This window comes from Oryctolagus cuniculus, chromosome 12 (genome assembly GCF_051225735.1).
Source record: "Oryctolagus cuniculus isolate XC-2025 breed Fujian yellow rabbit chromosome 12, ASM5122573v1, whole genome shotgun sequence".
Taxonomy (NCBI): domain Eukaryota; kingdom Metazoa; phylum Chordata; class Mammalia; order Lagomorpha; family Leporidae; genus Oryctolagus; species Oryctolagus cuniculus.
Window position 1 is genome coordinate 105,242,921 of NC_142878.1, and position 25,890 is coordinate 105,268,810.

Sequence of the window (25,890 nt, forward strand, 5' to 3'; positions counted from 1 at the left end):
TGAGGCAGGGCTCACTGGGGGACTCCCGTGTGAGAAATGCCCCCAGACCAGTTCCGTGTGCCGTGGCTGGAGCTAGGAACGCCATCACAACCTCGCGGGGACCTCAGTGCTGCAGAGAGAGCATCAGAGAGCTAACAAACAAAGGGCTTTTAGCAGCTGGCAAGACGCATCAATTTCGCCTCTAGCCCTGGTCAGGAAAAAAAAATCATATCTTTAAAATCCGAAAGATCCATAACACCCAAGGTCTTCTGACCATGAAGAGCTACACACATCCTCACTGAATTCATCGGAAATGCGAATAAACTGTTGATCTATCCGTTCCCTGGTGACTGGCATGTTGTCACATGGTCCCGGAACTACACAAATCTCTCCGACACACACAATAAAAACCAGACTTTATTTACCAGACGCTGAAACCTTTCCCCACAAGCTCCAGGAACCTAAGGCGATCTCCAAATTTGTTCTTCCTGCAGACTCACTCCCCTCTCTGCCTCTACCCTCCTCTGCTTTACAAAAAAAAAAAAAGGCACCCCAGGGTGGGAGGTGGGGGAATCCCTTTCCACATACCATCTCCCTCTCATTCACTTGGCGTGGTTTCAACAGTCCCCGAGATACGGCTGCCAGACCCAGCTCCTGGCCTGGCCAAAGGCATCCCGTGGCCACGGCAGCCAGCTGTCGTCTACCTGCATGGCAAGCTCCTGTGTTTCTGAGAGTCTCAGATTTGGGAAGAACCGGGCCATTTCCGGATCGCGCCCAGCAGGGAGCGGTGGCACAGGCAGGCTGCTTGCTGGAGGAAGGGGCGTACACCCGGCCGCAGCCGCTGGCTGCCCAACTTCTGCCAACTCTGCCCCTCACGCACAGAACCACAGCAGAGCCCCTGGCAAGGCACCCCCAAGCCCCAGCCACAAGGGTGGGCGCTCGGTTCCACGGGCTCCGGGCGACACCACCCCATCCGCAGGCGAAACGGCGTGAAGCCTCGGCCGCTCGGATCGTTCCTAGCGGAGACTGAATCTTAGACCCTCCTCCCCTTGGATCCTCGCCGGATGCCACTCATTCCCCACGGGGAGGAGTACCTGAGCCCCCCCCACCGACCTCCCCACTGTGCGTACAACCCACAATCTCGCAGCCAGACCACGCCAGTCGGAGCGCGAGCAAGAGTTACGCGCCCTAAATGCCACCGGAAGCGCCCTGCACCCCTCCGGGAGCAGACCAGCGGCGGCCGGGATGGGTCCGCGGGCCCCAGGGGGACGCGCGCCCTGGGCGAGACGGCAGCGGGGCAGGTGGCGCAGGCGGATCGCAGGCGGACTGAGCGCGCGCCCCGCGGCCAAGCCCGGCCTGGGTGGGTTCCAGCAGGTGAGGGAGGCTGCGCCAGCGGGTCTCCTCGGGACGAGCCCATTGCACACCCACGTGACCGGACAGCTCGATGCAAGGATCGGAGACAGGGCTCGGTCCACCTGGGGTTTGTCCAGCTTTCCACCTCACTTTGCACCTCTGACGTGCCTGGCTTTGGGCACGGATCGTTCGCACATTTAACCCTCCAAACACCGTTTTCCATAGCAAATTCGTAACCAGGAAACTTGCCCCAAACTGCACAATTTTTTTTTTTTTTTTTGGTCCCGTTGTTTCTCTCCCCGAATCCCTGATCTCGCCACCAGGCACCAGGTACGACGAAGCCCAGCATGCCACACACCTCCTCCACCCAGCGCGGGAAGGGTCCCCCGCAGCCTGCAGTGCCCGGGGCCGAGCGCGGGCAGGGGGCGCGCCTGCAGCTCCGGACTTCGCAGACCCGCGCGTGTGCACCGAGCCGCGGGTACACCGCGAACACACCCCGCACACGCGCGCACGTGCGCTCCCACCCGGCCCGGGCTCTCCGAAGTTACCTCCGAGGCTCCCACGGCGCAGGGCCCATGCGATACCCCACTGTCTCCCGCCGCGCTTCGGTGGGCGTCCGCTCGGGCTCCAAAGCCGCGCCTCCGGGGAGGCTGCCGGGACTGCACCCTCGGGGGCTGGGGCAGCTTCGGCCTCTGCCGCCCCCTGCCCTCACCTGCGCAGCGCCCACCTGGCCGTAGCCCGGGCAGAGGCCGGCGCACGGCGGCTGGCGCGCGCGCTGGGGCTCCTCGGGGGCAGCGGGCAGCCTGCTCCGGCTCGCATGGCGCTCGGGCTCCCAGCGGCTCCGGGACGCAGCCCCAGTCCCCCCGGGTGGCCCCAGACTCGGTCTTTGTGTCTCGGCCGGCGCCGCGTCACGGGCTTGGAGGCTGCGAGCAGCGCGGGCCGGGAACCCGGCGGCGGAGAACCGGGCCGGGCTGCTCCATCACCGCCCGCCCGGGGCGCGCAGGCTGGCAGGGCGCACGGGCGGCGACTGCGCGCGCCCCGGGGGGCGGAGGGGGCGGGCCCGGAGAGCGCCAAGGCGGCGGGAGCGCCAAGGGGGTGCCCTGTCCCAGGCTGCGGCCCGGGAAGGGGAGAGCCTCGGCGCCGCCAGGGCCCCCGGGAGGCGACGTCCCTTCGGTCCCGGTCGAGGCTGCAGCGCTGCGGGCAGAGCGAGCCTCGGAGGCTGCGCGCTGGAGGGAGCCGGGTGGCCAGAGCCACCCGCAAGGCTCCAGTCTCCCCCACTTCCCTACGCTGAAGGTGACTGCGGCCCCCAGTGGCCAAGTCGGGGCGAGCCGCGTCCTGGGCTCTCCTCTTCCCGGCTGCCCCGGGCTGGCCCTGTCCCGAGCTTCCGCAGTGCTTTGCAAAAATCAGGGCGAAGTGGTCACTTCGTTCATTGATTGTTTTTTTTTTTTTCCCCTCTTGGCCGGTGTCAGCTTAATTGGTGCCCAGATTGGCGAGACTGGCGGCCACGTGACTGCCCTTTCGCCCACCCTCCTCGTCTGCACACGCGCGCTCGCGCGCACACACACACATGCCTTGTGCCCAGACCCAGGGTAGATTTTCCAAAAGTCCAGTTGGCTACACGGGCCAGCCCTGGAGGACTCCCGCCAGTCGCCCGTGCGCTGCAGTGGGGCCGGAACGCAGCCTCCGCCTCTGCGGCCCGCGTGCGTCTGGAGCGGGTCCCTGCGGCGGCGAAGCTCACACCCACAGCACTTTGGAAACCGGTTCAGCTTCAGACCAGAAGAACCTCGGAAGGCACTCAAAGCCTCCGCTGAGACTGGACCAGGACGCAGGCCAGGCGCCCCCTGCGCCGGGGCGCGGCCGGTGGCTTTCCCATGAGCGGGGTCCTGCTCCCTGGGATCCGAGCGCCGGCTCGGGCGAGGGGCTGGCGGCCCGCAGGACTCCATTTCAGAGCCTCGCTTTTGGCGCCGCAGCAGCTCCGGACCGGAGCGAGCCTGCAGTTGCACAGACACGGTGCAGAACGCCTCGTTCCCAGCCACGCTCTCTGCCCCCAAGTTTGAAAATCCGTTTGCCTTTATATTTTAACTGCACTGTGGGGCAAGTTCAGTGGCATTCTAGGGAAGGCAAAGGGATTTGAAAAAGTAAAATAGGGTTCGTCACCGTGGCTCACTTGGCTAATCCTCCACCTGCGGCGCTGGCATCCCATATGGGCGCCGGGTTCTAGTCTTGGTTGCCCCTCTTCCAGGCCAGCTCTCTGCTGTGGCCAGGGAGGGCAGTGGAGGATGCCCCAAGTGCTTGGGCTTTGCACCCCACGGGAGACCAGGAGGAAGCACCTGGTTCCTGGCTTCGGATCAGTACAGTGCGCCGGCCGTAGCGGCCATTTGGGGGGTGAACCAATGGAAGGAAGACCTTTCTCTCTGTCTCTCTCTCACTATCTGTAACTCTATCTGTCAAAAAAAAAAAAAAAGGAAAATAGAGGTGAAGTTTGAGCGACTCCCTACGCCTTGTCTCACATTCAATATTTGTAAATAGTGCGGGCTCTGTCTTGTGGTCCCAATAGCGCTTGTGGCAAAGGGAGCATGAGTGTTTGGATCCGTGTATAGTTTTTTTTTTAATTTTTTAAAACATTTATTTATTTATTTATAAGACAGAATTAGAGAGAGAAAGGGATCTTCCATTGCTGGTTCACTCCCCAAATGGCTGATTCAGCCAGGGCTGGGCCAGGCTGAAGCCAGGAGCCAGGAGATTGTTCCAGGTCTCCCATGTGGGTGCAGGGACCCAAGTACCTGGACCATCTTCTGCTGCGTTTCTTGGTGCATTAGCAGGGAGCTGGATCAGAAGTGGAACAGGCAGGACTCCAGCCGGAGCCCAAGTTGTTGTTGTTGTAATATCCTATTTCTGGGGCCGATGCTGTGGTATAGTGGGTAAAGCTGCTGCCTGCAGTGCTGGCATCCCATATGGGCACTGGTTCGAGTCCCTGGTGCTCCACTTCCAATCCAGCTGCCTGCAATGCTCTGGGAAAGCAGTAGAAAATAGTCCAAGTCCTTAGGCCCCTGCACCCACGTGGGAGACTCAGAAGAAGCTCCTGGCCCCTGGCTTCGGATGGGCGCAGCTCCACCTGTTGCAGCCAACTGGGGAGTGAACCAGCAGATGGAAAACCTCTCTCTCTCTCTCTCTCTCTCTCTCTCTCTTTCTGCCTCTCCTTCTCTCTCTGTGTAACTCCGACTTTCAAATACATAAATAAAACTTTTAAAAACAATATCCTATTTCTATCACCTTTTTGAAGGCCCTTCACATACACAATTTCAAAATGTTTTGCACCTGGGATAAATTTAAAGTTCATTTTTTCCACAAATTCTTTGCCATATCCCCATCTAGTTCTCCCAGAAATGAGAATAGCAGAACCTGTGTCGAACGCTCGGGAAAGGAAGCCCTGTGGTGCCTGCCTTTTCCCCTGCTCTTTCTCCCATTCCTTTGCGACGCACCAACACCAAGGCCAAATTTTAGGAGGGAAAGCCTGCAGCTCAGGATGGGTAAGAAAAAAACATTTTTTTCCTCCCCAGGTTCAGCTTGGGCAGGAGGTCTATTTGACATCCTTTCTGGAAAATCCATTTGGAGCACAGAAAACAGCAAGAAGCAGTGTCTCTGGCCCTGCCGTCACCCAGTTCCAGCCAGAAGTTGGCGATTAATGTGTGCACATACAAAAAGTGAGTAGCAGGCCCCTTCCCATCCTGGGTGCCGGTTTCCCCCCCAAGCCTGCACCCCGGAACCCTTCTTCAGGCCTCAAGAAATATTCCTCCCACTTCCTCACCCCTTGCCAAGAGTGCACCTCTCAGCCAGGTGCCGCCCTCAGGGGCACTTGGGCGGCTGGCGTCCTGCACCCCTCGAAGTTTCCACATCCTTATCCTTGCCTCGTCCTGCCCACCTGGGGAGACGAGACTTCTGCCTGTGCAGGATCAGATCAGTCACGGTCACCACCGCTCTATGGACTCGAGGCGTGAGTTGGGGTGGGGGCATATTTAAGTGTGTGGCACTGTGCCCCCAGGAGAGGCAGACTGTGGGCTGGCAACAGACCATGAAGGCAGGCATGGCCCCAGCCCCCAGTGTCCAGGAAGCATCCATGTCCCCTGTGGGTCCAGCGACACCCCCACATGTCACTTCACAACACCGTTAGCCAGTTGTGGATATCCAAGGTGTTGAAGGGAGACGGCACTGTACTTGGAAGCTGAAGATCTGGCTTTAGACCTTTGTTAAATGATATAAGTCACTTCCATGAGCTTGGACAACTGACTTCCTGTTTTGGATCTCTAGCCCTTGAAATGGAGGGTCCTACTTATAGTAAGTATTTGAACTTGGCAATGTTACCAAATGAGGCAGATTTCCCAGTGCCCCTAAATCAAGTCCAGTCTTTGGAGCCAGCCTGGAGGCACAGGGCAACCTCCATTTCTGTCTCCCCCATCAAGGGTCTGGTTGGTCGAGAGAAGTCAGGACACTTGTCATTGGTGGGGTCTTCAGCAGGACCACAGGTATGGGGAACAGTCCAGAAAACGGATGTTGTCATCCTCGGACCCCTTTGCCTCCTAAAGCCGCCCTCTCTTCTCTTCCCCTTCCTTCTCCCATGCTTTGGTTCTGTGAGGGGATGTGATGTTGGTCATGTCCGCCATCTGTAGGTCACAGTCCTTTTGGTCCATGCGTGGCTCAGCTGGGGAGTCTCGGTGTAGGGGAAGTGGATTTGGGTCCCTTGTTGATGAAGCCCATGACAGCTATTTAAGGAACAGCGATTTGCGAACCTGACTTTTAGGGCTGGAACCCATTGGTAAAGGACAAAGTGGGGAGGTCTAGAGGGGAGGAACAGGCAAGAGCAGGGTGCTCTGCACTTCTGGGGGTGTCATAGGGAGACTCCATTAAGAAGGCATCAGCCTTATTTCTGAAATCTGAATGCCTTCCATTCAGCTAAAGTTGAGTAGGAAGCCCTATAAGGCGTCCATGTGATACATCGGTCTACTCAATAAAAGAACCCCAAGGTCAAAGGAGATGTGTCTTTAGTCTGATCTGTGCTGTTTTGTGAGCAGATAAAGCCAGGCCCTCTCTCAGCCACCGGCAATAAAGGTATCAGTGTGCGGCGCTCCTCCGTCAGCACTCGCTCTGATACAACAAGGCTACCACAGATCTTTGCCTAAAGAAGTTTGAGATGTGGGGCTGGCACTGTGGCGCAGGAGGCTAAGCCTCAACCTGTGGCACTGACATCCCATGTGGGCACCAGTTCGTGTCCTGGCTGCTCCACTTCTGATCCAGCTCTCTGCTATGGCCTGGGAAGGCAGTAGAAGATGGCCCACGTGCTCGGTCCCCTGCACCCATGTGAGAGACCTGGAAGAAGCTCCTGGCTCCCAGCTTCACATGGGCTCAGCTCTGGCCATTGCAGCCATTTGGGGAGTGAACCAGCAGACGGAAGACCTCTGTCTCTCTCTGTCTGTAACTCTACCTCTCAAATAAATAAATAAAATCTTTAAAGGGGGGGGGGTGGATTCTGGGATGTGCAGAAGAGTCCCTGATCCCCCTGGCTGCCAGCTTGGATGGCCACATGAGTGATACTTCTTCTTGGACAAGCTGCCCCAAAGGAGCAAAAAGGGGGAACAGTTGGCAGAGGAGAAGAGGAGCTTCATGCTGTCCTGGGCGAGTGCGTTCATTTCAGCACATGAAGTGGAGAGCGATGAGATGCACCATCCTGCTCCGAGAGTGAGTGAGGACATCCACAGATTGCAGGCGCTGTGGTTTGTGGGACTCAGTGCATCCCATTGTCTGTTGATTGAGTGCCCAAAGGGGATAAGTCATGCACCTTGCTAAGGAAAAACCCGACTCCTCCTTCCTGAGTGCATGATTGCCCAAGGATGCTTACATAAGGCTCAGACGTCATGGCTTGTGTTGAGAGATGAAGTGGAAATTGAGTTCCCGAGAGAGGTGTGTAGATCTCTCGGACATTTCATCCCAACAGCATCCAACCACCCAATAACATCCAAGTGAAAGGGAAAGCAGAGGCGTGCACTTTCTGTGTGGACTTTGATCTCTGCTCTGTCCCACGCAACGAACCAGGGCTGGAAACAGGGTCAGAGCCCATACGTTTGCACCAGGTATCAGGTTTGCAGGTGTCCTTGTGAGAATTCCATCACACGACTTTCATCCATATCTAAGTCCTTGGCACCTAGTGCAGGTCCCGGGACGTAAGAGGGAGGTGTACGGCACCTGTTTGCGGGATCACCTGTGTGTTTCTAGGGTGTTTTATCCGGGCAGTCCCCAGCCCGCGCTCATCACAATACCCCGCTGATGAGCAAGGGCTGGGTCTGTGTGTTTATTTCTTATCGCGACTTGGCAGACGGGAGAAGAAATCATGGCACCAAGAATGAAACGACTTCACCAAGGTCGTTTGGACAGCGGCACTTCTCTAACGCTGATCTCACATTTTCTCCGCGAGATTGAGCTTCAGCAAGAAATCGGATCTCAACTCAGCGGCCCTAAATAACGCTGCCCGCCAAGGAGAGCTCAGGGGAGGGAAACTCGACCAGAAGGGTACTTAAGGAAAATCTATTTATGCTGTGCTTGGATTGCTGGTGTTTCCAGTGCTGTTTTGGGAGCAGATAAAGCCAGGCCACTCCAGCTGAAGGTCTGGGAACAGTCTCATCCTGAGCTCTCCATCATTCCACTACCTGTTATCTGGATCCCTGAGACACACAAAAATATTTTTAGAGTTAGCACAGGTGGGCAGGCCTCCAGGTTTCCACTGCAGTAACCATCTCCTTAGCCTATCGGGGCTGCCCGACACACCTGGACCATCCAGAATTATCTACCGGCTAAGCAGAAGACAGCTTTGTTGGCTCTGGATCACAGAGCGGCGCCCAAAGTCAGTTCGCTCCAGGCCAGCCATCATGCATCACGCCCCCTGCTGGCTGCACCTGAATGCCGCGGTGAGCCCCGCACTGCGCACTAGGGTTCTGTCTTGATCCTCACAAGGCCTCACAAAGTAGGCAGTGCCGCCGGTCCTGCCATATGAGGCACAGAGAGGTTCAGTTACATCCCTACAGCCACACAGCTCGCAGGAGTCGGAGCAGGAATTCCAACCCTGACAACTTGGCTCTCAGTGCCTCTGTAGGGTAGGAATGGCGGCACTGCCTGCTCTGTGGGGCTTTGTGGTGTCACTTTGCTTCTTGTTAAATAAGGTGCTTAATGTACTGCTGTGAACTGGTAATAGATATCATGATATAAAAATTTTAAGTTTTTTAATTTATTTGAATTAGCAGTGTGACAGAGAGAGAGAGTCTTACACCTGCTGGTTCACCCCCTCACACACACACAATGGCCACAACAGCCAGGGCTGAGTCAGGAGCTCCATCCCGTCTCCTCCGCGGGCGGCAGGGACCCCAGCACTTGGGCCATCTTCTGCGGCTTTCCTGGGCTCCTTAGCAGGGAGCCGGATTGCAAACAGAGCAGCAGGGACTTGAACCAGTGCCCTGATGTGGGACGCTGGCGTCACAACGATACCTTACCCTGCTGGGGCGCAACGCCGGCCCCGAGTTAACATACTCAGACAAATCATTCCGCTCCTTTACAAAGCAGGTAGTTGGAAGATAGATTCTTAACAGTAGAACCCCTGAGTCAAAGGGCATGTGAAATTGTGGTTTATAAATCTCGAGCGTTCACCACCCACTTGAGGTCGCATCAATGCACCAGCTCCTCCGGGTACGACGCCTGCCCTGCCCTGTCCCTGTTTTATCTCCCTCTGCGGCCATTTTCTTCCTCACCTCTTATCTGCACATTGAGCTTTCATTAAACACAGCTGACTGTTTCGCTCCATTTTTTTTTTTTTTTTTTTGCAACCGTGGCATATCCTTGGCACGATCTAATGGCAGTATTTTCCCCATGCGTTTCTTCACTCGCCATTTCTTTTTCTGCCCATCCTCTCCTCCTAACTTTGGCACAGCTCCTGTTCCGATCCCTTGCTGGTTGCTCATGGCCGAGTGAAATTTATCTTTGCGTCTCTGAAGCTGTTAACTGACCAGGGACTATTCCAAGGGCCACCTCCTGCCAGCACACCGCTGGAGGAAAACAGTGTGTTCTACAGCACGGTGGGGTGACTGTGGTTCCCGATAACCTTCTCTGTACTTTGTGAACATTTAGGGGAGAGGAGCTCCTGGGCTCCACGTGTGGGGTGATGACAGAAGACAGCAGAGAGCAGGGTTGATTGTCACGATTGGATCTGCGTGTAGTATGTTCTCACAGTGGATCCCCTAAATGCGTACTATCATTACAAGAGAATGAAGACATATTTAATGCTAATAACCTGATTGGCTCATCACCCGTTGAATACGTGGATCGGTGCCTTAAAAATAAGTACACTTAAAAATAAAAATTTTAAAAATCACATCAAGCTTTTCAAAGAAACTTTCATAAAAATTTGGCAGAGTAGCCGTACGCTAGCTGAACATAGCACTAACTCTACCTTTCAAATATATCAATAAATATTTTTAAAAATTTAAATATCTGCCCTTGGGGTCAGCCTTGTAGCTAAAGTGCCACCTGTAACACCAGCATCCCAGAGTCCCGGCTGCTCTAATTCTGATCCAGCTCCCTGCTAGTGCACCTGGGAAAGCAGCCAAAGATGGCCCAAGTGCTTGGGCCCCTGCACCCATGTGGGAGACCCAGATGGAACTCCAGGCTCCTGGCTTCAGCCTGGCCCAGCCTTGGCCATTGCAGCCATTTGGGGAGTGACTCAATGGATGGATGACCTCTCCCCATCCCCTCCCTGTCACTCTGCCTTTCAAGAAAATAACTAACTCTTACCAGTCAATACTCAGCCTTGCGAGGACAAAGCAAACAAGGGAGAACTTCAGTCCTAGGGAAAAGCTGTGTGCTGGAGGCCCGGGCATGGGGTCCCAGGCCCGGCTGGAGGTCGGCACACCCTCGCTCCGTTGGGTTCGCCAGGTTGCTTAAGGAAAGAAATTGCAGGGTAGGGGTGGGGCGTTGCCCACTTCCACTCCCTTCCTGTCTTGCAGAAGTCACAGTGGCTGGGCCTCTCCATCTCCCTTCCTCCCACCTCAACCTGACGCTCACTGCTAAGCAGTGGTGCACCCCAGCACCCCAGCTCCCGCCGCCTCTCTCCATGCCAGGACCAGCACAGGCAGGTGCCCGGCATCACGCTTCTCACACCGTGTGTGCTGCGCCCCAAACCACCACTTTTCTGGTTTGGGACCGAGGGTGCATTGTCTTCCTTGGAGAGGGCTGGCTTCGCTGGAGTCTGTCAGGGCCACTGTCTGCACCCCGCACCCTCCCCCGGCCCTTGGCTACAGTTGGATGCGGAAGCCCTCGCTTCCTCCTTGATCCTCTGAGATGGATTCTGTGTTACTTTGGATTGTTTGCAGCTGATTTCTAAGAGAAGGGAAGGGCCGTGACCTCTGTAGCCTTCTAGCCTAGAAGGTCAAAGCCGAGAGTTGCCCAAGGAGAGCATGTCCAGACAGGACGCTGTCCACTGCGAGGGCCACCTCCTTCCTGCCGAGCTGATGGGGGCGGGACAGGCATCAGGCACTTGCAATGATTGGAGCCTGCAGGAGGGGCGGGACCCTTTGCGAGGATGTGCCTCTGCCTCTCTCTGCCGGGGCTGCTCCAGGTGGGTCACCCACTCCCTGCAGGTGTGCGTGGCAGCCAGGAGCGAGCCAGTGGCTCCCTGCCCACAGCGGGAGGCAGCCAGAAAGGAGAGAGGAGGCACATCCTGTGGTGCATTCCAACAGAGTAATTGTCTGTCTGCTGAATTCGATAGCGAACAAGATCGGTTTGTATTTCCGTGTGTTTTTATCGCTGTAATTTTTTTTACTGTACTACTCCTAGAGTAATTTGAGTTATTGTAATTATGTTACCTGTGATTTATTTTTATTTTACTATATAAAGGTCTTGGTTTAAGCAAATTGGAAATTAAAGGAAGGAAAAAAAAAAAACCTGCCTGGTCTTTCCCATTAGGAACTGTGTTGGTAGTGTGGGATAGACTACCTACCCCTACCTGATCATGGACGCATCCCTGGCACGGCGTGTTCTGTGAGACCAGCATTAGAGAGCCGTGAAGTAAGGATGCTAACAGCTGGGAGGGGAGCAAAGCTCAGAGCTGGTCTAAAGCCTGTTCTAATGGCACAAAGATGGGAGCCCAGCTGTGGGTAGTAGGCTAAGCCTCTGCCTGCAGCACCAGCATCCCGTTTGGGCGCCAGTTCGAGTCCTGCTGCTTCAATTCCCATCCAGCCCTCTGCTATGGCCTGGGAAAGCAGTGGAAGATGGCCCAAGTGCTTGGGCCCCTGCACCTGCATGGGAGACCCAGAAGAAGCTCCTGGCTCCTGGCTTTGGACCAGCACAGCTCTGGCTGTTGCAGCCACCTGAGGAGTGAACCAGCAGATGGAAGATTCTCTCTCTCTCTCTCTCTCTCTCTCTCTCTGTAACTCTGCCTCTCAAATAAATTAATATTACAAAAAAAAAAAAAAAAAGACAGGAGCCCACTGGCCTACCAGTGCTGAGGGAGGCTGAGCAGACCCCCAAGCTGGGGCTTGGAGCTAAGAGACCAGAGCTGTGGCAGCCACTTAGCAGACGGTCAGGGCCAATGATCAGAACCGGGAGTGTCAGCCTGTCGGCCTGTCTGTGGCCGGTTCAAAGGCTGGCGAAGGGCTGGCACAGCAGCAGCCAACGTCTGCCTGCCTCAGAGGGCCAGTGCGAGCCGCTGCTGAGTCATTTAAACCAGCAAACCCTGCAGCTCCACAGAGAGGGAGGGCGTGGCTTGGTATTCACGGTACCATCGGCTCCCTCCCCGCCTGGTGCAGGAGCCACTTCCAGAGTCCCTGGACACCCAGGTGCTTTGGGCACTGCCGGTTCGCCCTGGCGAGGACGGCCACGCCCTCACCCACAGAGCCTGCCGGTGCGCCCTGGCGAGGACGGCCACGCCCTCACCCACAGAGCCTGCCGGTGCGCCCTGGCGAGGACGGCCACGCCCTCACCCACAGAGCCTGCCGGTGCGCCCTGGCGAGGACGGCCACGCCCTCACCCACAGAGCCTGCCGGTGCGCCCTGGCGAGGACGGCCACGCCCTCACCCACAGAGCCTGCCGGTGCGCCCTGGCGAGGACGGCCACGCCCTCACCCACAGTGCCTGCTGCCCACTCCCTGCCCTGTACCGCAGCTGGTCCACAGGGCCTTTACTGCCACCACCTGGTCCTCAGAGAGTACCATCAGCCCAAGCTCCAAGCATGCAGGGGAGGTTGTCACGGGGAGCTCACGGCCTGGCTTTTGTTTGCTTGTTGGTTGCATTTATTTATTTCTGTTACCTGCAGAATGCGGATAAATGAAACGCACGGGTGAAACAGGTTTGAGTGTTTTAAGAGTTGCTTTAGATTCACAGGAAAGTTGCAAATATAATACAGAGAGTTCCCCCATGCCTCACACCCAGTTCCCTTGTTGCTGGCGTCTCACATTATTAAGGGTCATTTAGGGGTCAGGGTTTGGTGGAGCTGTGAAGACACCTGCCTGGGATGTCAGCATCCCATACTGAGTCCTGGTTACGTTCAGAATTTAAGTTCTGGCTCCACTCCTGATTCCAGGTTCCTGCTGATGCACGGCAGGTGATGGCTTAAGTAGTTGGACTCCTGTCACACAGGGGGAGACCTGCATTGCAGGAATTTGGGGAGTGAATCTGTGAACGGAGGGTTTCTCCTTCCTCTCTCTCTCCCATCCCTCTGCCTTTCACATAAATAAATTAAAATTAACAGCATGTATGGCAGCTCCGTCATGACTGATGAACCCACGTGGGCGCACTGTCACCAGGTAAAGTCGTCCACTCGTGACACAGATGGCCCAGTGTCCCCCTCATGTCCGCTGCCTGGACCAGGACATCCTGCAGACCACGTGTACTCTCCAGGTCTCTGCTCCTCCTGGCTGTGGCTGTGTCTCAGACTTCCCTCGGCCGGGACGACCTTGGCAGCTGGAAGGTGCACGGACGAGGCCTTAGCACAATGTCCTTCCAATGGCACGGCCTGCTGTGCTCCCAGGATTCCACGAGGGCTGCGGGGTTCTGGGAGGAAGACCACAGAGGTCAAGTGTGGTTCCCTTCGTGCCGGGTCATGGGCTCCACTGCTGCTGCTGGCCCCGGTCCCCTGTGTGAGGAGGTGTGGGCCGCGTGTCTCCCCTGGGAAATGACTCTCTATTCCCCACCCCCCGTCGCTGTAATCCCTTAGAAGGGAGTCCCACGTGCAGGTCACAGGTAATAGGGGGAGGAATTAGGCTCCACCTCCATGCGAGAGGACTCCAGGGGTGTTCTGAGCCCTGAACACATTTCCAGAGAGCCTGGTGATCCCGACTCTCGTTGGCTGCCTTCCCTGGGACACGGGGAAGCTGACGCAAGATGCAGGACTTGGGGGGCGGGAGGGGGGGTCTCTAATTAGTGGCAGGAAGCCCTTCCAGGCAGCAGCCGCCATTCAGAGCCAGACAGTAACAAGCCGTTTCGGCAGGCAGCATGCGCCTATCGCCCGAGTGCCAGATGATCGCTTAGCCCTGCCCCAGCTGAGAACTATTGCACCAGTAAGAAGGGATTATTAACTGCAGTTAATAAGACGCACCCTGCAATGATGCCTGGGACTCTCCGTAATGTAATGGACAGATGCTTAACAGTTTCTGAAACTACGTGTTCTCCATCCTTATGACTGCTAAGGAGACAGAGCTGAACTATTTGGACTTGGCAACATTTGCAAGTCAAATCCGGACGTCTGAGTGGGCAGGAAAGATCAAACCAGCCTGCTGTCAGGAAATGAGCTCCAACCAAATGTCTGCTTGGTGTGGGAGGACAGGGCCAGGCCAGCGCCCCGCAAAGTGACCTGGGCGGCCGGCGTCCTGAGACCAGACAGCCATGTGCCGAAAGGGCAGATGTCCGATTCCCATGGAGGGTGGAGATTTTTGCCGGTTCCCCAAGGAAGCCCGCTGGTGTCCCAGGCCACACACGCGTCCAGATGGATGGGCTGGGGATGCAGGAGGAGGGGCTCACACCAGCCACGCGTGGCCTCTCGCGCAATATCAAGATTAAGGGTGAAGGTGCTGGGAGACCAGGCGTGCTTGTGAACTAAGAAGACACACCCCAGTGTTGCTGTCAGCCACCGGGATCCCAGCCCTCCTGCTGACCTGAACTTACAGCAGTCAGGGGTCTAAGGAGGGGACTTAAACAGTTTGTGTTGGGGGGGCACTGTGGTGTATCAGGAAAAGCCTCCGCCTGCAGTGGCGGCATCCCATATGGGCGCCAGTTCAAGTCCCGGTTGCTCCACTTCTGATTCTCGTGGGAGACCTGGAAGAAGCTCCTGGCAGCTGTTTCAGCCATTTGGTGAGCGAATCAATGGTCAGATCTCTCTCTCTGTTTTTCTTCTCTCTCTCTCTCTGTTTTTCTTCTCTCTCTCTCTCTGTAACTTTGCCTTTCAAATAAAATAAAAATCATTTTTTAAAAAGTTTGTGGAAAAATGGAATAAAAGATAAGCTTATTCCATTCTAAAACAGTTTTGGAATCCGATTCACATTTTCCGTGAATTTTTGGAAGATCTCTCAGGAGTGTGGAACCCAAACACTTTCTGAGCCAAAATAAATTTACCCTTGAGTTCGGTTTTCCAGAGACACTTGGCAGCACCCTCAGACTGTCAGATTCAGCCTCACTTTTCCCACTTCGACTCTAACTTCCTTGAGTATCTCAAATTACTTCCGTTACTGGCTTTCTCCCTTATCTCTGGACAAGAGGTCCTCAAAAATGTCAAGAAAAAGCACATATTTTAAAACAAAAAGCTATGCATGAATTTCCAATTTTTGTGCAGCAATAGACTTTTCTCATTCCAGTTTACGTGAACTAAGACACTCTTGTGCTCGCCTTGGTGATCAAACTCCATGACAACGATTTGGGGGAACCAGGCAGGACGACCAGGGAGGAGAAGGTGAGCAGGGAGTTGCTACTGACGACTCCTACACAGCCCTGCACTGTAGCCCCACCTCTCACCTCTCAATCCAGTACGTCCCTTTTCCCATGATGCACCTCTGTCTCTTCTGGGACCAGGAAGGAGGAGACGCCAGCAAGGCTACATGGAAGTTAAACTCCACATGGAGGAGTAGTGGAGCTCCCAGAAAGTGCGTGTGCCCTAAGCCCCACCCAGATGCCACCCTATTTGTATATTCAATTAGGGCACCACCCCCGACCTCGTGAAAAGGGTTACACAGGGAACCACCCTTTGATTTTTTGCATTTTGGCTTGTGGAGCTTGCTCATGGGTCCTTCTCTGGCCTCCTGCTGCTCCTCTCTTTCCCCCTGGTCTGCTCATGACAGGTGTCTCCCCGTGAGGTGGCCCACGCTCCTCTCACCTTTAACTCCTGCTCTTGTTACGGGTGAAGTGACGGAGGAGACAATGTTACTATCTCGGTTCTTTGTCTCACCTGGAAGAAGGACTTCCAAGTGGACACGCAGGGAGATTTAAAAAGCAAGATTTATTAGAGTCAAAGACCTCCAGCTAGAGGGCATGGAGGGGGCAGTGGAGTTTTTAAGCACAATTTTGAAAAAAAAAAAAAAAACTTGACAATCATTGACATTCAGTTACAAGGCGGGGACAAAGACCTGATTTCCTTTATCTTGGCTGGCTTGCTCCAGATAAAACAAAGAGCTATGGGAAGGGTGGGATAGCTAATTTACTTTACAGTGAACTCAGTAGGAATCTCCCTCCCTTCCTATTCTCCTGAGAAGACTGGAAGCTTTCAAAGAGCAGGCAGGTAGGCACTTTTGATCTTGCTGAAGACAACCCTTAGGGGAAAGCAAGCAGTCTGCACCCCAAATTTTCCCTGGGACCACCCTGGCTGCCTATTAACCCATCTGACTTCTCATACTCTAAGCCTGGCGCTGTGGCATAGCAGGTGAAGCACCCCCTGCAGTGCCAGCATCCCATGTGGGCACTGGTTCCTGTCCTGGCTGCTCCACTTCTGATCCAGCTCCCTGCTCATGCACCTGGAAAAAGCAGTGAAAGATGTTCCGAGTACGTGGGTCCCTGTATCTACATAGGAGACCTGGATGAAGCTCCTGGCTCCTGGCTTCTGCCTGGTCCAGCCTGGTCATTGTGGCTATTTGGAAAGCGAATCAACAGATGGAAGATCTCTCTCTCTCCCTCTCTCTGTGTAACTCTGACTTTCAAGTAAATAAATATACCTTATAAATAAATAAATGAATCCTGCTCTCACTCGTGCCCTGCATTTTTGTCTCTGCTTTGAATTCTTCTCTCGGTAGGGGCAAGGACCTGGAATAAAAATCAAGATACTTATACAGATGTGTGGAGATCTCTACGCTAACGTGAAGATGAAGACAACGGCCCTGTCCGAGTATGTGGCCGTCCTTAATGAGGTGGTCTGTCAGGGTAGGAGGAGACTAGCGACCCCTTGGAGGAGACCACAGAGCCGGCAGCTGATGGTGGCCAGCTGAGATTTTTGGTGGAAAACCCTGTTCTGTTGCAAATCAGTCTCTTTCCCCCTTACCCACGACTTCGACAAGAAACTCGTCAGATGTTTGAAGCTGACACAAGCTGTCCAATCTGGACTGAACTGAGCATTTGAAAGGTGATTCATAAAAAGGAAGAATGGGAAACCAAGACAGGACCTTTCCCAAAGCCGTTCACGGGGGTGTCTGGGGGGCTGCTGGAGCTGCCGCAGGGACCAGATCCCTGGGTGACGAGGGGGATCTCCCAGCGCGAACATAAAACCAACCACTATCTGAATCAGACACAAGTTTATGATATCTTTGAAAAGGCACAAAAAGAAAAAAAGATAAACAAAAAATAAATGAATTAATTAAAAAAGAATCATATATTTGTACATGGCCTTCCAACAAAGTAAACGCCTCTAATATGGACGAGCATTTGGGAGGTCTGGAGCAAGGCAGACAAAATAGTTGCTAGTTTTTCTACAAAATTTTCCCTGCAAGTATTACCACACTAAATGAGGGGGGGAGGAGGAGGAAGGGGAGGGGGAGGAGGTGGGGGGAGGGGGAGGAGGTTGGGGGGAGGGGGAGGAGATGGAGGAGGAAGAGGAGAGGGAGATGGGGGAGGAGGAGGGGGAGGGGAGGAGGAGGTGGAAGAGGAGGAGGTGGGGGGAGGGGGAGGAGATGGAGGAGGAAGAGGAGGAGGTGGAAGAGGGGGAGGAGGACGGGGGAGGTAGGAGGGGGGAGGGAGGGAGGCAGTTTTCCTCCCACCCTGTGGTACCTTTGTTTTTTAAATCCCCTCAGCTCTCTCCAGGTGTCTGTGTTGTCAGCATACAAGCCTGTAATTAAAGTCTGTGTTTCGAGTCCCTTGGCCTCCTGCGGAAGGGCTGCTTCTATTACGCCTTTGCCACTCTCAGTCGTGAGCCCCCAGCACAGAGGGAAAGACCCAGCCGGGTCCCTGTGGGGAGGCTGGTCTGGCTGCACCTGCTGGAACAGCCTCTGCTCCTGACACGGGCCACCAGAGCCCTCTCCAAACCCATCACCTCCTTGCCTAAAACTAGGTCCACTCGGCCAAGGTCTTTCCACGGCTGCTATTTAATTTGTTTGGTGACTTCAAAAGAACTCCACCTCCACGGCTGGAAGAACAATAAGTAATGAAATCCTGCCTGAAATCTAAATGCCAAACATGACCAGGAAATTGCTAATAATGAGATAAGAAAATCCGTGTTGAGCCGTGTGCAGGCTCCTCCATGCTTTGGTGCCTATTAAGCAGTTCCATTGGTTGCATTATTAAGAATGATGTGTGGTCTGATCAAGCCCACGGCCCTGCAGGAGGGTGTCCCCTTGCCCTGAAGGCAGGACCTTCCCAGTGGGTGCCTGAGGATCCCTGGGTGTGCCTGTCCCATTGAGATGCCCCCTCTCAGCCCCTCCGCTGCCTCCTGTGCTTCCGCAGCTCTGTCCTGCCCGGCATGGGCCTCATCCTGACTTGGGGGGATCCGTTGTACTTCCCCCCAAGTCAGACCCATCCTCACTCCAAGTGGACCTCCCACAACGGCATGAGTAATCCCACATGGCTGCTCTGTGCATTCCCCATCCGGGCACGCGCTACCTCTAACCTTCAACCTCTAACCTTCAACCTCTGCTCCCTGTTGAAATGGGGGCCTTGCTTTTTGTAGCCCTGCAAGGAGGCTCTACATTTTCTCAAGGAAGGGACCTGCTCAAGCTCCACGCCTCATGGGGAGCCCAGGGTGCTGGCTTATAGCCATCGCGGAGCGCTCGCGGCCTCCCGCATGGAGCTTTAATGGTTGTGTCCTCTGCTGCAGAAAGTCCCGACCTTGTCGTCGATGCCAGATCAGAATAACGAAGCCACAGTCTGAGGCTAAAGGAAATGCAAGTTTACTCCCTAGAGTGAGGAGGTAGCACACGGATGTCTACAGCGCCCCCATCCTCCCGAGGGAAGACGGTGCCAGGGCTTCAGGGGCTCCGAAGGGGTAGAGGGAGGAAGCAGCCAAGCCCTGAAAATAGTTGCAGGCGCAATAACAAAAAATGGTTTTTTGCTTTTGTTTTTGTTTTGACTAATCTCCAGCGTTGGCGCAGTTTCTTGAGACGCGCGCTGAAGGGGGCTTGATGGCTTTATCTTCACATGGGTGAAACGTGACAGCACGCGCTCCCTGGCTGAGTAACCACCAAACATTCGGCTGGCATCTAAAAGGGGGCAAAGCCCAGCATCTCACTGACCGTACTGAGGCCCAGGTCCCCTAAAGCCTGTGCCTGGTTAGGCTCACGGTGCCCTTAGCCACCTGCACCCCACTATGCCTGTCACACTCCAGCCACTTCCCCCCCCCGACTCCTCCTGATTCGGCACCTCCACAGGTGCACACACAGACCACCCTCCACCAGGCAATGCCCCTCACCCTGTGCCATCCTTCTCAACCCGACACCTTGCCCTCCTCACCCACCCCTCTCTGAACCCTACCAATCCCACCTCTTTGCTGTCGCCCCCCCCCCCCGCAGGTGCTCCTAGCTCCAACCCTGTCCACATCACACATCTGGACACCCCATCCCTGTTCTGTAAACATTGTTGACTCATTCATTGGTTCCAAAAGAAGGCTGAGCACTGATTCTCCGTGGGAATAGAAAGATGAGAAGATTGTGAGTAAGAAAGTTGATAGGTAGGCAGGGGGTCAGTAGGAAGAAACCTTAATGCATACTTTAGGTCCCCACAGATGCCGGGACCCCAATCTTTTTAGTTCTTTGGCTTCTCTCTTTGTAATTCACATCCAACCCCTGTGGCCCAGCATTGCCCCATCTCTCATCTAGGTAGGATGAGCTCTAATTAAACACCCCCTCCCCCATCAGACAGTATCCAATGAGAGGCAAAGCCGGCTGTCAGTTCCAACAGAAGATGGGACAGGGCCGGAGAGCTGTGCACCGTGGACACTGACCAAGGTGACACGCTCCACGATCAAACAGCATGAAGCTCAAACGGTCTGATGTGCTCAGGTGGTTTTTTTTTTTTTTTTGACAGGCAGAGTGGACAGTGAGAGAGAGAGACAGGGAGAAAGGTCTTCCTTTGCCGTTGGTTCACCCTCCAATGGCCGCCGTGGCCGGCGCGCTGCGGCTGGCGCGCTGCGGCTGGCACACCGCGCTGATCCAAAGGCAGGAGCCAGGTGCTTCTCCTGGTCTCCCATGGGGTGCAGGGCCCAAGCACTTGGGCCATCCTCCACTGCACTCCCGGGCCACAGCAGAGAGCTGGCCTGGAAGAGGGGCAACCGGGACAGAATCCGGTGCCCCGACCGGGACTAGAACCCGGTGTGCTGGCGCCGCAAGGCGGAGGATTAGCCTAGTGAGCCGCGGCGCCGGCCAATGTGCTCAGTTCTGTAACGGAGTCGGACCTGCCCCGCAGCACAGTCGCGGCAAGGGTAGGGATAGGGCGTCCTCATCCCTGAATGGTTCTGGAATAGGCATTGCCCGAGACCCACCTACAGCCTTTCTCCCAGCTGGGCTGGCTGCGAGGTTCCTGCCCGGAGTCCATTCCGACATATTCCCGGTCTCTAACTCATGGTCCGTGCCTAGCAAGCACATCCTCCGTACGCCTGATTGGAACGAGGCCAGGGCCCCTTGCTGCTCCTGAATCAGGCTTCATCTTCCACTTATCTCTAGAAGATTCTTCTACTCGGTGGGTTCATGGACAGGATCCACTGAGACGCTGATCAAAGCTTCGTGGTTGTCTCCATAGAACAGCCCAGAGCAGTCCCTCCGCCGGGCGCTGCAGAACAGCTGCTGTGTGTCACACTCCGTGCTGGGTCAATGATGGGGTGAATTACAGAGTTCTCAGTATGGCTGCCAACGTTGCGGAATGAGTGACAGGTCGGTGCTTTGGAGGGAGCGCAGGCCCACAGCTATAGCCCTCTGTGAATCTCATAATTGGTCAAAGGATAAAAATAGTCAAATGATGAAATCTGGAACCAGGCACCACCCAGGAGGACGTCCTCTCTTGGCAAGCTCTATTTCTATTGGTTGCTGAGCCTCTTTGGGGGGAAGAATTGACCTTGAGTGCTGACCCAAATTACCCTCCCCTGGCCAGGGGGGTTATTACACCTTTACCCTGCAGAAGTGGCTCCCTCGGGAACCTTAAGGTGAATTGAATAATCCTGGTTCCCGCTTTGCACCAAGCTGGCTGTGGAAGCCCCAGAGAGTTGCCCAACCTCTCCGCATCTATTTCTTCCCATATAGGCAAGCAGGTGCTTCAGGGTTCGTGGAAAATGGAATGAAAAGGTAAGTTTCTGTGGGTGCATAAAGATGAAGGCTTGCGAAGTTGATGGGAAGGACAGAATGTGAGACCTTGAGAACCAAGCACTTGCTGCTGGGGTCGGGCAGGCGGAGACCCCCACCCCCACCCCCAGGCAATTTATAGGATCAGCCCTAGGACCGGGCTCATTGTGAGCAGCATCTTCTGCCCTGAGCTTTCAAATCAGAACAGCAAATCCCAAGAGGATGCTCTGAGGTCAGAGGTCAAGACCACGTCATAAATCCTACTGGGCAGACAGGGCAAAATGCTGATTCAGCAGCAAATCATCGCTTCTGAGACGTGGCCACCATCTTTCCTAACTTACTCCTCCTTCGTCCTCGGTGGACGCTCACAGATGCCTGGGAGAATGGCTACACAGACCGGGCATGCCGGTTATCTCTTCCCCCACAATCCAAGGCTTCAACACCTCTGAGAAGCCGTCAGGCAACATTCCATAGGTCCCACAGAGCAGGCACTTGCTATTAAATTTAGTTGGCGGTGACATTTATTCTATTAAGGAAACCTATTTCCATCGGCCTGCCGTGACAGTAGCGCCTGGCGTCTTTGTGGAGGTGACGCTCTTTATCTGGCCACATCCCAGGGGCCCCCGCGAGTGCTCTTGTCAATTAAGAAGATGCAATGAGACGAGCGTGTCCCTGTCTTCTCCACCCAAGGCATGCGTCCTTCTGACGGGCAGGACGGGGCCTTTGCACACTTCTCAGTGACCTAATGAGGACGGGGTGCCTTATTTGTCATTTAATTCATTTACCATGGGGCTATAATACCTAACATCTTGCTTTATTAAACAATGAGGGTGACAAAGGAGGGGAAAGCATTCTCAGCAGAGAACTGGAGGCTAGAGTCACAACAGTGTGTCCTATTTCTGGAAGGAAATAGGTCTAGGGACTGACTGCCCTTTCAGTATTTGTTTAATGAACAGGTGGTTGTGTGTGTGAGTGTGTGTGTGTGTGTGTGTGTGTGTGCTGGGTAAAAGTCAGACAGTACAAAAGGCATGGAAGGAGGCTGGTGTTGTGGCGTAGTGGGCTAAGCCTCCGTCTTTGGCACCAGCATCCTATATGGGCACTGGTTCTAGTCCCAGCTGCTCCACTTCTGATCCAGCTCTCTGCTGTGGCCTGGGAAAGCAGTAGAAGATGGCTCAAGTCCTTGGGCCCCTGCACCCTCGTGGGAACCCCAGAAGAAGCTCCTGGCTCCTGGCTTTGGATGGACCCAATTCTGGCCATTGAGGCCATTTGGGGAATGAACCAGCAAATGGAAGATCTCTCTTTGTCTCTCCCTTTCTCTGTCTGTGGCTCTACCTCTCCAGTAAATAAATAAATAATCTTTTTAAAAACAAAAAAAAGCATGGAGCGATAGGTAAAGTTCTGATCCAATCAAGTACACTGGGTTGTCCTTATAATCAATATTAATCAATCCATTAATTATCATTTAATTATATTATTGCATATTAATTAATAGTGTTGTATCATTGTTATTTTACCTTATAATTCAGCACCCACTTCCCAGAGCTGGTCCCTGGGTAATCAGCTGATCCCTCTCCAGGAAAGTAAGTTACCAATTTCTTGTTTAGGCAATGGCTTATTTTAGTTCTGGACTCAGAACTTTCCCACATCAGTAGTCATGGAGAGCTGAACTAGAACTTGTAGCTGGACTGCAGCCAACTCAGAACCTCGGCCCCTTGATGCTAACCCCCTGTCGCCCCTCATACTTGGCTGCCAGACAGCCCGGGGCAAACCACAGACCCATCTTTCCTTACGGTGCAAACTCAGGCAAGCAGAAGGGTGCAGGAAGCTTTCAGACAAAAAGCTTTGATGGACAGAACGCTCAGCGCAGGACATCAGTTTTGCAAGAGCGGTAGAATAAATCTGTTCCCGCAACCTGGGGAAGAAACGGGCTCAGCGACTCCAGGCGGAGTGGGCCCCTCTGCGTAGGCTCTGTGCAGGGAGCTCGCCTGGGCCGCCTTCCCCCTCGTCCAATCGTTAGCTCCTGGCTCCCCAGGCTGTATCTGGGGCATTCCGGCTGGGTTATAATGAGAAATGCAGGAGCCCATTGATTTCCTATAATGGTTTTATCTATAGAAACTTGGAGGACATCCTTTGGCTGGCAGGACTTGGCAGTGACAACCCGGAAACCTTGAGCTGGGCCGGGAGGTTTCTAAGAGGGTCCTGCTGACTGCGAACAACTCAGCCTTCGCTCCCGGGAAGGGCCGCTCTGTGCATCTGCCGACCACAGCCCCTCGGCCCGCCCTTGCTGCGGTGAGCCACGAGGTGGACGTGGGTTGCTGGACACAAAGGGCTTCTTGTTGCTGCTTCTTTTTCTTTTAAAGATTTATTTATTTGAAAATCAGAGTTACACAGAGAGAGAAAGAGAGGCGGAGAGAGAGAGGTCTTCCATCCACTGGTTCATTCCCCAGTTGGCTGCATTGGCTGGAGCTGCACCCATCCAAACACAGGAGCCAGGAGCTTCTCCCAGGTCTCCCACACAGATGCAGGGGCCCAAGGACTTGGGCCATCTTCCACTGCCTTCCCAGGCCACAGCAGAGAGCTGGATCAGAAGTGGAGCAGCCGAGGGACTCGAACCAGCGCCCATATGGGATGCCAGCACTGCAGATGGAGGCTTTACCCGCTATGCCACAGCAAAGACCCCTTCTTGTTGCTTCTTAATCATGACGGTTACAGCCTCAGAAGAAAAAAAATATGTGGTTCCATGGCCAGGCTTAGGAGAGAAGCTATGCACTTGAAAGAGGGCATCTGTATCAACCAGTGTTCTCACATCTTCCTAATTTACACTGTGTTAGGACAATGACAGGGACCACCAGGGAGACTGCCAGTGAGACAAAAGTCATCAATACGAAACAGTTGTGGATCCCTCTCCTGTACCCTGGGGAAGATGCTATACCGTTAATGTCACTACACAGGGTAACTCCATAACCCTTTCTCTCTCTCTCTCTCTCTCTTTTTTTTCTTTTTTTTGACAGGCAGAGTTAGACAGTGAGAGAGAGAGAGAGCATAACCCTTTCTCTTGACTCTCACAACACAGCTGGAAGACAGGAATTCTTACCACAGCCAACTAGATGCCCAGAGAGGTCGAGTGCCTTATGCAAAGCCGCACAGCAAAGAAGGGAGGACCCTGTTACAGCACCGGGATTCCCGGCTGCTTAGCCCATTCTCTCGGAGCTCATTCCCATCTCTCCCCACACTCCTCTGCGCCCCAAGTTCAGTGCCTTCCTCCTTCCGTTCACTGGCGCTAGGCCTCCCGGGAGTGGCTCCCCACTGCTCACCAGCCTTCTCTCCTCCAGATGACGTCATTGCGGAAGCTCGGACAGTCTCACACATCACCTCTCTGCAGAGGCCTCTGGCTTCTGTGGTCCCAGGAGCCGGCGCCTTGAGCTCAAAGCTATACACCCAGGACCCAGAGTCTGCAGGTGTCTGAAAGGCGCGAAGGGGACTTGAGATTCAGGTGGGAGGAGCTGGGGCCAACAGGTGCACCAGAGCCAGCCCAGCAGAGGGCGCCCTGGTGAGAGTCTGCCTGAGGCTTTGCAAACCATGGTCTCTCAATCACAACTACTCAACTTGGTTGTTTCAGCCTAAAAACATTGCAGGTAAGCCATAAACAAGTGGATGCGTTCCAATAAAACTTTATTGACAAACACAGGTGGTGGGCCACATTCAGCCCACAGGCTGTAGCTTGCCCACCCCTGGCATAAAGTCCCACAAGGTGATCCGTGTCCTTCTCCAGGTCTTGCCCTATCTTCCCTTGTTGCCTCAGATCAATAAGCAGGGCCAGGCTTCACGGGCGTAGAATCCCCAGTTGGGGAAGAAAAGTCTATTGCTCCAAGGATTTCAAGAACTGGCACATGTGTGCTCTTAGGAACTAGGGAGCAGACGCCCTGGGATTTGGGGGGTTGGGGAAGTGGGCCCAGAAAGATGACAAAGAGAACAGAAGGCTGATGGGGAGAACCCGTTGACTTGGAAGCATCTCCCACGGCTCAGCTCTCCGCCACGTGGAGCCAGTGGAACCTGCTGCTAGCATGCTTCCTTGAAGCGCTGACCCAATGACAGCCCTTAGAGAGTGAAGGGGAGGTCCTGGATCTGCCTTGGCTGTGAGTGGAGGAAGACGCAGGAGGGCCAGGCGAGTGGGAATGTAGGAAGGTTAGCTGTGTGGGACCAGAGAACCCAGCATCCCCCAACAGTCGTGGAAGGCGCTTCTTCACCAAGCCAACAACAATCGACCAAGGACAGAGCTACCTGGGCTTTGGAGCCCAGTGGCCACCGCTGGGCTGGGCTGGCACAAAAAAAAAAAAAGGCTGTCACAGAGCCAGGCGTTCTAGTAATTGGACGTGATATGATTTCCAGGGGCCAGAGCCGTGGAGTAGTAGGTTAAGCCTCCACCTGAGGCACTGGTGTCCCATATGGACCCCGGTTCAAGTCCCAGCTGTTCCACTTCCAATCCAGCTCCCTGCCAATGACCTGGGAAATTAATGGAAGCTGGCTTGAGTGCTTGGGTCCCTGCACCCACATGGGAGACCTGGAAGAAGCTCCTGGCTCCTGGCTTCAGATCTGCCCAGCTCTGGCCATTGTGGCCATTTGGGGAGTGAACCAGCAGATGGAAGACCTCTCTCTTTCTGTCTCTCCCGCTCTCTCTGTAACCCTGCCTCTCAAATAAATAAATAAGTATTTAAAAAAAAATGATCTCCACAAGGCTCACATGCTCACAGTGTGCTAACATAACCAGCAGCGAGTGGCGTGGTAACAAGAGC

The 25,890-nt window shown here is 54.6% G+C and overlaps 1 protein-coding gene across 3 annotated transcripts in view; it reads right to left on the bottom strand.

Moving 5' to 3' along the window:
• Nucleotides 1–2,598, bottom strand: part of MINAR1 (membrane integral NOTCH2 associated receptor 1) — a 33,807-nt gene extending 31,209 nt beyond the window's left edge. The window contains exon 1 of one of the 3 annotated variants that reach the window (XM_089309541.1): nucleotides 1,881–2,598. The gene's annotated coding sequence lies outside the window, so the exon portion shown is untranslated. The remainder of the gene's footprint in view (nucleotides 1–1,880) is intronic. The other 2 variants (XM_070053395.2, XM_070053396.2) reach the window with 2 other exon arrangements.
• Nucleotides 2,599–25,890: the final 23,292 nt, after the last annotated feature.